Source organism: Typopeltis vanoorti, chromosome 24 (assembly GCF_054136105.1).
Source record: "Typopeltis vanoorti isolate ZY-2024b chromosome 24, IOZ_Tvanoo_1.0, whole genome shotgun sequence".
Lineage (NCBI taxonomy): Eukaryota > Metazoa > Arthropoda > Arachnida > Uropygi > Thelyphonidae > Typopeltis > Typopeltis vanoorti.
Window position 1 is genome coordinate 11,197,597 of NC_143572.1, and position 12,366 is coordinate 11,209,962.

The window sequence follows — 12,366 nt, forward strand, 5'->3', positions numbered from 1 at the left end:
TCTTTCAAAGCCTGACAATTTGTGTGACAGATAGAAGTCCTTTATGCATCTCAAGCAGGACTTAATATAATTTCCCTTCAAGATTTTAAGAGACACTATGAAGATTTATTATGTGAGGATAGAGTAGAACAGCATGTCCCAAACTTTTCCTACGATGGAACACTTCACAAATCCTGAAATTTTCACGGAACACCTTGGTTATTTTGTAATGTATTAATTAATAATTGTTAATTTAGCTGTTTTTTTGTGCTGATTTTCATTGACATATCCCATTCTGATCAACAAAAATTTATAATATTATTATAAGTACTTACGAATGAATGCAGACTTTTTCTCCTGTGTGCTGGTAGTTTTCCCCTCCTTTTGTACATCCTGGAGATCGCTTTGTAGGCTGATGGTGGATGATTCACTATCTGTTGCATCACAAACACCTTCAATAAGAGATTTCTTAATACCAAAATTAAACAAAGTCCCTTGTCTCTTATTAATATTAAAATTTAAATCTGCAGGACTATTACTTTTAAAAAATCATGGCACTATGGTTTCGAAACTTTCACCTTACAATACAAACTTGTGAAGAAAGTATTCAGTATTATAGATTTGAGAACCAGATACAGACTACCTTGATCTTCAATTTTAGTAGAAAAATTTTCTTTATACTTCCTTGCCGATTGGTCACTAACATTTGCGACACAGATGTTATTTCTTTCAGTTTTGAGAACAGAGGATACACCGCCCATTGTTGTAATCGGCTTGCAGGCAATTTTTATGACCAGTCATAGCAGTATTTCCTTTCCCAAATGTTGAAAGGATTTGATGTGTGAAAATTAACGATAATTCATGAATACTTCCTCGTTTAAAAATACACAGCTTGGTCACTAACATTTGCTACACAGATGTTATTAGGCATTCTGGGTCTGAGCTTTTCGACATATTCACGAATATTATTATACTCAGAATATTTCCACTATAAAATATTTATTCATGAAAAATGCTTAGAAAGCTAAAATGACAAATTCCAGGAGAACTTCTTGCGGACCACTTATTCACCTTCCCGGAACACAGTTTGGGAAACCCTGGGGTAGAACATCAAGGAGACAAGAGACTATTGTTGGGAGAAACTACATTTAAAGTGACATTGGAGGAGGTGAGGCAGGCTGTTTAAGCATTAAAAAAATGGAAAAAAGTCGCTGGCCCTGGTGGAATGGTGGTAGTTAAGTACTATAGGTCCTCACAGTGTTATTCAACAAAGTAATTGCAGGTGAGGATATATTCAACTGTTCAACTTATCCATCCATAAGAGAGAAATAAGAAAGACCACAAAAAATTATAGAAGAATAAGTGTCATATGTTTGGTTAGAATTGAAGATCATCATCATGAAATTCCTGATATATACCCTCAAGGGATGTACAGGATATGATAGTACTATATGAAAAATGTACATCATTACTAACTTCCTATCTACAATTTTCCTCTAAATCAGTCTGTTACCTGTCAAGACTCCAACATTATCAGATCTTATATTTCTATCTTCTAAGGCACTTTTTACTGTATCAATCCACCTATATTTTGGTCTTCCTCTGGGTCTTTTTCCTGCCAACCTGGCAGAGAACACTTGTTTTGCTAATCTTTCCTCTCTCATTCTGTTTAAGTGACAATACCACCTGAGATTAGCTCTGCTAATGCATTCCTGGATGCTGACAAGCAAGTTCTTTTCAAATATCCTCGTTTTTAAAATGATATTGCCATTGATGCCATCTGTTCATACCCATAATCTTTCTCAGGATTCTCATATCTGATGTCTCTAGTTTTTGGTCAAGTGTTTTACTTTTGACCCAGCTCTCAGATCCTATGAATCTGATCACCCCTAGAGAATAAAGAAGTCCACTATCCTAATGTAGTACTTATATCAATGGATGGATGCATAACATAATTCCAAGATCTCAAGAATGAAATAAATGTGCTTTTGAAAGCAATTTCTTAGACACCACTGCCCTCTACAAGTCATTAATTATGCCATTAAATTTGATCAAAAAACACACAATCCAATTCCTAAAAAAAAAAACCACTAAAGTTTTCCTTCTTTTTTGTATTTTTAATGCAATTCCATCTCAAAAAGGGTTGAAAAACTGTGTGCATTTTAGTACTGCAGGTGGACTAGATAGGTTAAACAACATGGGAATCTGCTCTAGAGCCAGAACGTGGAACATTTTCAAGCCACTTCAGGACTCTAATAAACATTAGTAAGAATTACATTTCAAGAAACTATGAAACCAATATATTATGTCTGAAAACTGCATGTATTTTTTCTGTTTTTGTGAGATGGGGAAAGCCTATCCACTTTTGTTCAAGGACAAGTATCTTACTTTCAAACTGCCATAGTACACTGCAACGTCCTCCCAACTACACTACTGAGATGCAATTGCCTCCATTAAGTAAGGAGGTGGTCTCATACTAAGCTTCGCTAAAAAAAACATTTGATTTACGTGTTTTTGAGCATTCCCATTTCTTTCTTTTTTACATGAGTGTTAATTTTGATAACAATTGAACTAATATTTCTGGCCACCATGATTTAGAGTATTTTAAACTTCATTGAAGTCAGGCCAATCTGCAGCAAACAAATCCTCTGGCCCACTAACCTTCATGTCAGTAACCACAATAGTAGCCCTGGATATATCTTTAAGCCAATAAGCATTAAACCATCAGAGAAAAAGAAAGTATCCAGAAACAAAGTAGCATACGAAGGGACTGAGTTTTATTACCGGTGTGATACCACACCAGTGGCTTGCTAGAAGCTTCATGTGTACAAAACTTTTGTTTGAACTCAAAAGCAAAGACAGTTTACTTTTCCTCATTTCTTCCTGTATGCAACATAACTGATGTTGCATACAGGAAGAAACGAGTTATGTTGAACACCATGGAGAAATTGAACATTTCTTCTTTTCAAAAGTACAGCTTTAAACAGATATTCCACAGACCGAGTGCTAGACAATACATTGATCTGAACCTAATAGTAACATCTTTTGAAGTTCAGTTTAGCAAGCAAATAATTCTGCTGCCACTATTCTACCAGGTGCATGGAGGGAGTTTAAGTAGTGATATGGGAGGAGAAGAGACACTGCTAAGGCCATAATTAGGAAAAGAGTTGGATGAGATTCTCCATGAGGTTTGCCATAGAAAAGAATCTGTTACTGCATAATCCCTACCACTCCCTTTGATTGAATTTAAACAACAAACCATGAAAGAGGAAAAGGTTATGTGCAGACAAAAGACAACCTTTGCAATGCCTTCCAGATTCACTTTCTTCAAAAATTTATGTAGTTTTAGTTCCAACTTCAAAAATGTTCACTTCTACCTCAAGTCTTCAAAAAACACATTTACTTTTCTTGAACAGAAACTCAAATTTCAGCTTCTTTAAGTGCTACTCATCTTTTTCCAAATTACTTTGACTCTTCATCTCAAAGGTGGCATATTGTGCATATGTTGTTAGCTATAACACCAGAGTTTTGAACTTATATCCTTATTTTGATTTTCTATGGCAAAATCTCTCCGTCCCAGTCTCTCATACTGCTCTCCTAACACCACCAACTATTCTAAACTTCTTGAGTTCCTTTCTATAAATGATGATTTTCTCCAGTCAAAATTTCATAATAGTGAAGTCATCTACCTTTGATGATTTTAATATTCACAACTACAACAGACTTTCTTTTCCAACTGCACTTTACTAATGAATGACTGAAATTGTTTACAACCAAGAGATCATCAGATAACCCTAGCCACTCTCCAAGCACTTGATGATACATAAATTGAATGCTGCAGTTGGTTTTCATCAAAACTGTCTGACATTAGTATTAATCAGATGCATGAGCTTTTGGTTCTCTACAAATCATTGGACAGAACTCAAGCCACAGACCAGCCTCTGAATCCACTGAGTTAAAATTAACTTTGCAAGATTTAATGGGGAACCTACTTTTTATCTTAGTTCCATATTTTAAACCCAAAGTGTATGCAGTCCTTTTCACACAAGCGAAGTTCAACACCAGTAACAAAATCAGCTCACCTTCATTTCAAAGCCTCTGACTTAAATAATAACGTAATAAATTAAACAAATGAGAGTCAAAGATATCTAAAGTACAAGTGATAACCAAGTTGTGTGACAGTACTTCCTGATAATAAAGAGGCTCACATATATTCAAATACTTTTGAATCACACCTTGATTCATTTTCAAACTGTTATCACATATCCTGAGTCACAACTACAAAAGGACAATTAACTGACAATAGTTTAAAATTTTATTACTGACTGATTCATGCTATTCAATTGAATTTCATATTGAAAAGAATGACATGTAAGAAAGTTTTAAAGCGAATAAAAGTTGAGCAGTTCTCAGATGTGAACTGTAAACTAAAATACACAAAGATTATTGAAGGAAAAATGAAAGAGTTTGAGAACAGGAACCAAACCTTGGAGATTCAGTGGCAAGCCTTGAAGAAAATCCTGATTGATTCAGCTAGAGAGGCATGTGGGGAAGTTGTCTGCAAGGATAGAAAAATTAGAACTCCATGGTGGACACAGGAAGTTAAAGAGACAGCAAAGGAAAAGAAGAAAGCATATCAAAAGTTCCAGGTAAATAAGTCAGCTTTTGCTCTTAGAGAATACAGAGACAAATGTAAGAAAGCCAAACAGTGTGTAAAACTAGCTAAACAAAAGTCATGGGAGGACTTTGGCAAGAACATAGAAAATAAATATCAAGAAGGTGGCAAAATATTCTGGAGGTTGTTGAAGAAGCTTCGGAATGGAGGAAAGAGTGCTGTAAAAGGAGTTAGAGATGATAAAGGTGACACGAAAACGGGAGAAAAAAGATATCCTTGAAGTATGGAGTAATTACTTTGAAAATTTGCTAAATGAAACAAGCAGTGATGACAGCACAGTGATAAAAAAACACTGACCAGGCATTCAGTCAGGAATACATATCCATACTTGATCTAACTGATAAGCTTAGGCGTAGAGCTTATGCCTAAGCTTATCAGTTAGATTAATGATTCTGCACGGAGAAGATATTGTTTACAAAGCGTGATGGTTCGGTAAGTTGAAACTGAAATTGTCCAGAAAATTGAACCGGTTAGCCTTCCTTAAACGATGCCGCGACAACGATATTATTCCATCTTTTCTGAAATTCAAAGAAAAGTTACAATCGGCAAAGGCACATCGTATTTATTGACAGGCAAGTTTAGCGCTTCTTCGTGAAGAAATCGCCGCTACTCGCATAGAGCTTAGTAAGCTAAACAGCTCTACAAAAAGAACTAAGCAACGTGTTAAATCCTGAAATATGGACTGTCCGAACTTGCACATCTCCGAAGTTGCAGCAAAAAAAAGAATTCACAAAAGTAAAAAGCAAACACCTAAAGAAATATGAACTCCTACAACAGCTTCAACATACATATGGAGTCCTGACCGCAACTTTGACAAGCCCACGTGGTCGTAAACCTATCGTCGAGAACACTCACTGAAGATGCCAAGAATGCGCTCAGTCTAGGACATAACTTTGCCGTCCCGCCCAAACAAATTCCTAAACTAGAAATTATGATGAAAGTAGAATGGGGTATCCACGATCTTCCGCCAACAATGGCCAATAACATGCGACTAGATATAGCAAGTATTCTAAACAAGTCTAAGCCTCCAGAAAGGAATATGCCACGTAAGCAAATAACTGCCCTAAAAAGTTATATAATAATAAAAATATTATTATTACAAAAGCCGATAAAGGAAATGCAACAGTTATCATGAATCAAGAAGAGTATAACAGAAAAATTCAAGATCTCATATGTGACAGTTTCACATATCAAATTATACATCGAAACTCTGTGATGTCTCAAAAGAAAAAAGTCCGAAATTTACAAAAAAAGTGCCATCATGGCCCAAAGAAATCATCAGGAAAATAAAACCAATTCATGTTAAACACCCCGTATTTATGGATTACCAAAAATCCACAAAACTAATAACCCCCTAAGCCCCATAGTCGATAGCATAGATAGTCCCACATATGAACTGGCCTATCATTTAGCCAAGTCACAACTCTTCTACTTTTGTAAAAAATTCCGTCCATTTCAAAACACTGGTTAAAAATCTAATCCTAAAAGACTCAGACATAATGGTTAGTTTCGATGTCACCTCCTTATTTACCAATGTACCACTTATAGACACTCTGGATTTATCATCATCATCATCATCATTAAATTCCTGAAATGTACCCTCAAGGGGTGTACAGGATATGACAGTACTACATGAAAAAATTACATCATTACTAACTTCCTATCTACAATTTTCCTCCAAATCAGTCTGTTACTTGTCAAGACTCCAACATTATCAGATCTTATATTTCTATCGTCTAAGGCACTTTGTACCGTATCAATCCACCTATATCTTGGTCTTCCTCTGGGTCGTTTTCCTGCCAATCTGGCAGAGAACACTTGTTTTGCTAATCTTTCCTCTCCCATTCTATTTAAGTTACCATACCACCAGAGATTAGCTCTGCTAACGCATTCCTGGATGCTGACAATGTCAAGTTCTTTCCTAATATCCTCATTTTTAATATGATATTGCCATTGATGCCATATGTTCACGCCTATAATCTTTCTCAGGACTCTCATATCTGTGGTCTCTAGTCTTTGGTCAAGTGTTTTACTTCTGACCCAGCTCTCAGATCCATAAGTTAAAACTGGTTTGAACACTGTCTTGTATACAGCTAATTTAGTGTTCCGACTAATTTCTTTCTTATTCCATATGAATTTATTCAATTGACTTCCCACCATACCAGCTTTGCTGATTCTGTTGTCTATTTCTATATTTAATTTACCATCTTCAGTAAAAATTGTGCCTAAGTAGCTGAAATGTTTTACTTGTTCCACAGGTTCTCCATTCACAACACAGTTGACATTTTCAATGATTCTGCCTATTTGCATTGTCTTTCTCTTTTTATTGCTGACCTTCATACCATATCTATTACAACAGCTATTCAATTTAGTCAGAGAATCTTGCAGATTTGTAGCGGATTTGTTTAGAAGTATAACATCATCCGCATAAAGCAAAGATCTGACATTAACTTCTCCAATTTTGATATCATGTTTAATACCACATTCCTTCATAATGTGATCCATATAGATAATGAATAACAGAGGGGATAATGTACATCCTTGTCTCACACCAGATTTAACATTAAACCATCTTCCTGTACTTCCTTCAATTCTAACTGCTGACTTACAACTCAAATAAAGACTAAGTATTGCTTGATATAATGCCCCATTGACACCATATAACTGAAGAATATTGAATAGCTTCTCTCTTGGCACCTTGTCATATGCCTTTTCCAAATCGACAAAACTTAAATACAGATCTTTGTTATATTCCCATGCTTTCTCGACTATTTGTCGTAAAGTGAAGATCTGATCCTGACAGCCTCTATTTGGCCTGAATCCAGCTTGTTCTTCACCAAGCTTTTCTTCCACAATTCTTCTCAACCGTTTCTCAAGTATACTTGCATAGATGTTGCCAGGAACACTCAGTAGGGAAATACCTCTGTAATTCTCACATTCAGTTTTATTTCCCTTTTTATATATGGGTACTATGAGAGCTCTACTCCAATCATTGGGAATTCGTCCCTCTGTCCAGGCTTTCTGAACTATGCAGTGCAGCCACTGAAAGACTTTTATACCACCATACTTCAGCATTTCTGGTTGAATATCATCTACTCCTGCTGCCTTTCCACATTTCAAGCATTTGATTGCTTTTTCTATTTCAAGTATGGACATGTATTCCTGACTGCATGCCTGGTCAGTGTTTTTTATCACTGTGCTGTCATCACTGCTTGTTTCATTTAGCAGTTTTTCAAAGTAATTACTCCATACTTCAAGGATATCTTTTTGTCCTGTTTTCATGTCACCTTTATCATCTCTGACTCCTTTTACAGCACTCTTTCCTCCATTCCTAAGCTTCTTCAACAACCTCCAGAATATTTTGCCACCTTCTTGATATTTATTTTCTATATTCTTGCCAAAGTCCTCCCATGACTTTTGTTTAGCTAGTTTTACACAGTGTTTAGCTTTCTTACATATGTCTCTGTATTCTGTAAGAGTAAAAGCTGACTTATTTGCCAGAAACTTTTGATATGCTTTCTTCTTTTCCTTCACTGCCTCTTTAACTTCCTGTGTCCACCAGGGAGTTCTGATTTTTTTATTCTTGCACACAACCTCACCACATGCCTCTCTGGCAGAATCAATCAATGTTTTCTTCAGCGTTTGCCACTGAATCTCCAAGGTTTGATTCCTGTTCTCAAACTCTTTCATTTTCTTTTCAATAATCTTTCTGTATTTTAGTCTACAGTTCACATCTGAGAGCTGCTCAACGTTTATTCGCTTTAAAACTTTCTTACATGTTATTCTTTTCAATATGAAATTTAATTTTATCCTGCTCAAGACTAAATAGTGATCACGTCCAATTTCAAATCCTGTGTACACTCTGGTGTCGTGCACCAGGGAGAAAACATCACTATCAACGATAACATAGTCAATGAGACTTTTCTTATTCCTAGCCTCTTCTCTCCATGTGAATTTGTGCACATTTTTATGTTGGCACATGGTGTTAGTAATAACTAGTCCATGTCCTGAGCAGAAATCCAACAGATATTTGCCATTATTATTAGCTTTGCTCTTTTCTCCAAATTTTCCCAAAACATTTTTGTATGTCTCACAATCATTTCCTACTCTGCTATTTAGATCCCCAACAAGGACCAACTTTTCCTTTTTCATTGTGTCAGTTGCTTTTTCTAAAGCCTCAAAAAATTCCTCCACTTCTACCTTAGTAGAACCTTCTGTGGGACTATAGGCACAAATAAGTCTCATTGTCCAGTTCCCCATTCTCATATTTGCCCACATTACTCTACTTAAGGCTGACTGCCATTCAAGAAGATTAGCCTCGTATTTTGTGTTGAATACTATGGCTACTCCTTCTTTTCCTTGATTGTCATTGCCTGAATATAACATTTTGTATTTATTGCTCAGAAAGATCTCACCAGTTTTGGTCTTTTTTGTTTCAGTCCCCCCTATTATGTCGATCTGGTACTTATCTAATTCCTCAGCTAGATCCATTTCTTTGCCATTCAGGCTTCTTACGTTGATAGTACCGATCTTTAACTCTGGTGATGTTGAGTTGGGGTTTGTTTTCAGATTTGTTCCAGTAGCTGACTTTTCGCTGTTCGCCCTGGTTCCCTGGCGAAAACAACAGGGGCCTTGTTTAACCAGGCGACGCCCCAGCCGGCATGAAATTTTGTCATGTTGTACCATCATTTTTTATTTTGGTTTAACCAATAAGAATACAATTTGGTCGGCTAAATCCCAAATTGCCAGCCCATCCTCGTTCGTTCACTATCAAAGTAGATACCCAACAGCGTGCACCACGAGAAGGTGAGGATTGGACATTAGGTCAGAAGCCCTGGTCGGTTCTCCGCATTCCTTTAAAGTGTGGAGGTCTCCTCTCAGTTATACAGCTTTGACCCTTAAGCACCCCTGTTGTACCACCACTTAAGCACTCTGGATTTAATCAATTCTAAATTTCCCCCTGATATTTTTGAATTATTTCAATTTATCATGAATGCAGGTTACTTTACATGAGGAGGAAAATTGTACAAACAGATTAATGGTACTGCTATGGGTTCCCCCTCTCCCCCTCATTAGCAAATTTTTACATGGAACACTTTGAAAACAAAGTACTTACCACAGCTACATACAAGCCACAAATGTGGTTACGCTATGTAGATGATGTGTTTGCCATCTGGCCCCATGGACTAGACACTTTGAATGCTTTTGTCACCTACCTGAACAGCCAACACCCCAAAATTCATTTCACAGTAGAAAAAGAATCAAATAACTATTTATCATTTCTTGACACATTAGTCATCCGCCTTTCAGATGGATCACTATCTTTTTCTATTTACAGAAAGCCTACACATACAGGAAGATACCTACATAAACAATCACATCATTATCCAGTTCAACACTATGGCATTTTAAAAACACTTACGCACACAGCCAGAGCCATTTGTTCTAACGATACAGCTCTGACCACTAAACTTCAATACTTGCGCCATACGTTCTTAGCCAACGGCTACAATCCCTACAAAATAGATAAAATACTACATAGGCCCATTACTTTGCCCTCCCCTAATACACATCCCTATACACAAGAATATGACATGACCATTTCTATTCCCTATATCAGAGATACATCAGAAAAGACAGCCAAAGTGTTGTTGAAACATGGCCTTCGCACCACTTTCAAACCTCATGTTAAGCTGGCAACTCTGATCCACTCGTCTAAGGATAAACCTCACCCTTTAGCACACCCAGGAGTGTATGAAGTTCCTTGTGACTGTGACTTGGCCTATTATGGGCAAACAGGAAGATCAGTGAACATCCGTCTGGAAGAACATGAAAGATACATTCGCTACTATTACTATGGCAAGTCGGTCTGGCAGACCACGCTTTGGACTCTCCTTCACACAGGATTAGATGGAGGAAAAACGAATGTGCTACTTAGGAGTCGTTCTAGATCTGACAGATTATTTTTTGAATCAGCAATGGCTTTGAAGAATTATCCCAACCTTAATAAATATGGTTGCATTAATTTGCCAAAAATTTGGGAGATGGTTATCCTAAGAAAAACTCCTGGATAGCTGCTTTTTTTTTTTTTCCATTAGTGGGCACCAAAAATAGGACTTTGGATCTTTTGTCTTTTGCAATATATTGTTTCACTCACTCACTGTTGCGTATACAAGTGTGTTGTGCTCTGATGATGCTGAGTTGAAAATGAGCGAAATATAAGCATTAATAAAACATCTTTGTGATAAAAGTGTGTGTGGTGTTGTTAATAACATGAAAAATAAGTCATGAATATCCATACTTGAAGTAGAAAAAGCCATCAAAGGCTTGAAATGTGGAAAGGCAGCAGGAGTAGATGATATTCGATCAGAAATGCTGAAGTATGGTGGTATAAAAGTCTTACAGTGGCTGCACTGCATAGTTCAGAATGCCTCGACAGAGGGACGAATTCCCAATGATTGGAGTAGAGCTCTCATAGTACCCATATATAAAAAGGGAAATAAAACTGAATGTGAGAATTACAGAGGTATATCCCTACTGAGTGTTCCTGGTATACTTGAGAAATGTTTGAGAAGAATTGTGAAAGAAAAGCCTGGTGAAGAACAAGCTGGATTCAGGTCAAATAGAGGCTGTCAGGATCAGATCTTCACTTTACGACAAATAGTGGAGAAATCATGGGAATATAACAAAGATCTGTATTTAAGTTTTGTCGATTTGGAAAAGGCATATGATAAGGTGCCAAGAGAGAAGCTATTCAAAATGCTACAGTTATATGGTGTCAATGGGGCATTATATCAAGCAATACTTAGTCTTTATTTGAGTTGTAAGTCAGCAGTTAGAATTGAAGGAAGTACAGGAAGATGGTTTAATGTTAAATCTGGTGTGAGACAAGGATGTACATTATCCCTGCTCTTATTCATTATCTATATGGATCATATTATGAAGGAAAGCGGTATTAAACATGATATCAAAATTGGAGATGTTAATGTCAGCTCTTTGCTTTATGCGGATGATGTTATACTTCTAAATAAATCTGCTACAAGTCTGCAAGATTTCCTACTAAATTGAATAACTGTTGTAATAGATATGGTATGAAGGTCAGCAATAAAAAGACAAAGACAATGAAAATAGTCAGAATCACTGAAAATGTCAACTGTGTTGTGAATGGAGAACCTGTGGAACAAGTAAAGCATTTCAGCTATTTAGGCACGATTTTTAGTGAAGATGGTAAATTAAATATGGAAATAGACAACAGAATCAACAAAGCTGGTATGGTAGGAAGTCAACTGAATAAATTCATATGGAATAAGAGAGAAATTAGTCGGAACACTAAATTAGCTATACAAGACAGTATTCAAGCCAATTTTAACTTATGGATCTGAGAGTTGGGTCAGAAGTAAAACACTTGACGAAAGACTAGAGAGTGCAGATATGAGAGTCCTGAGAAAGATTAGAGGCATGAACAGATGGCATCAATAATATCATATTAAAAACGAGAATATTAGACAAGAACTTGACATTGTCACGATCCAGGGATGCGTTAGCAGAGCTAATCTCAGGTGGTATGGTCACTTAAACAGAATGGGCGAGGAAAGATTAGCAAAACAAGTGTTCTCTGCCAAGTTGGCAGGAAAGCGACCCAGAGGAAGACCAAGATATAGGTGGATTGATCTGGTACAAAGTGCCTTAGATGATAGAAATATAAGATCTGG

The 12,366-nt window shown here is 36.6% G+C and overlaps 1 protein-coding gene across 9 annotated transcripts in view; it reads right to left on the reverse strand.

The window, feature by feature from the left end:
* The window catches only part of LOC150092925 (RWD domain-containing protein 4), a 143,784-nt gene that overhangs the window by 63,610 nt on the left and 67,808 nt on the right, over nucleotides 1-12,366 (reverse strand). The gene's annotated exons all lie outside the window — the stretch shown is intronic.